The 2,579-nt window shown below is 40.2% G+C and overlaps 1 pseudogene; it reads left to right on the forward strand.

The window, feature by feature from the left end:
* The first annotated feature begins 200 nt into the window (after positions 1 to 200).
* Positions 201 to 755, forward strand: LOC102841818 (annotated as a pseudogene).
* Positions 756 to 2,579: the final 1,824 nt, after the last annotated feature.

Raw genomic sequence — 2,579 nt, forward strand, 5'->3', positions numbered from 1 at the left:
TGACACTTAACAAGAACACCTGAATTTAGAGACCATCTAAGAACAGATTTGATACATCAAACACTAATGACGCAAGACCAAATTTGATGTGAGATGACAACAAGAACATTATTTATGGAGAAAGCAAAATGTCATTATAAAAACAGGCAACAGCTCTTCTGGTCCCTGGCACGCTGGGAGTTGCGGGCGTCGGTGCAGACATGGCCAAGTCCAAGAACCACACCACGCACAACCAGTTCTGAAAATGGCACAGAAATGGTATCAAGAAACCCAGATCACAATGATATGAATCTCTCAAGGGGGTGGACCCCAGGTTTCTGAGGAACATGTGCTTTGCCAAGAAGCACAACAAGAAGGGCCTGAAGAAGATGCAGGACAACAACACCAAGGCCATAGATGCACGTGCTGAGGCTATCAAGGCTCTCATAAAGCCCAAAGAGATCAAGCCTAAGATCCTAAGGGGTGTCAACCACAAGCTCAGTCGACTGGCCTACATTGCCCATCCCAAGCAGGGAAAGCGTGTTCGGGCATGCATTGCCAAGGGTCTGAGGCTCTGTCGGCCAAAGTCCAAGGCCAGTGCTAAAACTAAGGCTGAAGCTTCAACCAAGGTCTCAACTAAAGCTCCAGTCAAGGCCTCAGCTAAAGCTATAGCCAAGGCCTCAACTCAAGCCCCAGACAAGGCTTCAACTCCAGCCCCAGCCAAGGCCTCACCTCAGGCTCCCAAAGGTACCCAGGCCCCCACAAAGATGGAATAGAGTTCTCCATCTGAGGACAGAGGGATTGGCATGACCCTTTGGGCTACCATCTGTATGGAGCTGGTGTCCTCCTGTGCTGTTTGTACAAATAAATATGAGGCAGTAAAAACAAAAAAAAACAAAAAAAAAAACAAGCAAGAAAGAAAAGACCAAAGTGAATGTCAGAGAAGATTCTGAAACTTGCTCTTGAACTAGAGTAGGCAAAGCAAATGGAAGAAATATTGACATAAAACAGTTGAACAGAACATTTCAAAAGGTAGCTTGAGAAAACAGAGTAAAGTATTAGAAAGAAATGTGTAAAGACCTGGAGTTAGAAAAATCAAAAGGGAATAAGAAAATTACCATTTATCAAGCTGAAAGAACTGAAAAAAAAAAAAAAAAAAGCATTCACGCTTCAAAGTTCAATACTGAAGGATTCTATAGTCAAAATATTAAATGATTCAGGAAGTATCAAAAGATCTGGGAATATACAGAGTCACTCCACCAAATACAAATTGGTTAATGTTGAACCATTTCAAGAGGTGGTATATAGTCAAGAGCCAGAGGTATGAAAGTAAGAGTTCAAGCTTCACTGAAGGTATTAGTGAAAAACCAGGCTGCAAGATTTGATGGAATTCCAATAGAAATGCTTCTACAAACTGATGCAGTATTAGAAGCACTCACTAGTTTATGCTAAGACATTTAGAAGACAGCTATCTGGTCAACTGAATGGAAAAACTCCATATTTGTACCCATTTCAAAGAAAAGTGCTGCTTCAGAATGTGGAAGTTACTGATATCATTAATATCACACTCAAATAAAGTTTTACAAAAGATAATGAATAAACGGTTGCAGCAGTACATTGACAAGTAGTTGCTAGAAATTCAAATCAGATTCAAAGGAGGCATGGAAAGAGAAATGTCATTGCTAATGACAGCTGGGTATTGACGGAAAGCAGAGAATACCAGAAAGATGTATAGTTGTGTTTTATTGACTATGAAAATACATTTGACTCTGTGTATCATAGCAACTATTGATAACATTGTGAAGAATGAGAATTATCGAACACCTAATTGTGCTCATGCCAAACCTGCACATAAACCTAGACACAGTCTTTAGAGCAGAACAGGGCAATATGATATGGTTTAAAATCAGGAAAGGTGTGAATGAGGATTGTAGTCTTTCTCCATACCCATTCAATAACCCAAGAAGGTGGACTGTTTTAAAAAGAATGTGTCAGCAGCCAACAAACATATGAAGTGTTCACAATCACTAGCCATTAGAGAGATGCAAATCAAAACAACAATGAGATATCATCTCACACCAATAATAACAGCAAAGTTCCAAATGTAGAGGACAGTAAATGCTGGCAGGGATGTGGAGAGACTGGGACACTTGTAGGAGGCCATCAAGATTATAACCTAAATGCCACCTCGTGACTAGAGTTGGGATAGGTTTTCTTTGATTAATAATAAACTGTCTCTGGGAAAAGGGAACTTAAATTGTGCTAAAACCACATGATTCAATGTTGCTATAACAATACTTATACTTATGTGATCATATCCTGGTTGGTAATCATATCCTTGTTACTATGGAAAACATTGTAACTAGGTAGAATAACAATGACCTAATGCTAAAAAGTCCTATATAAACCACGTTGCTACAATAAACTATATCACTGGCCATCAGCCTTGTGGCCCTTGTCTGATTTTAATCCTCACGTCTCCTTCGAGTAACTCACGCAGTGGTCTGAGTTAATCTCAGACCCCCACATCTGGCGCCCAATGTGGGGCATGACTACTGCATGTCATCATAATTACAAGTGGATATGTGTAACACCTCTGT

This window comes from Chrysochloris asiatica, unplaced genomic scaffold (assembly GCF_000296735.1).
Source record: "Chrysochloris asiatica unplaced genomic scaffold, ChrAsi1.0 scaffold00317, whole genome shotgun sequence".
NCBI lineage: Eukaryota > Metazoa > Chordata > Mammalia > Afrosoricida > Chrysochloridae > Chrysochloris > Chrysochloris asiatica.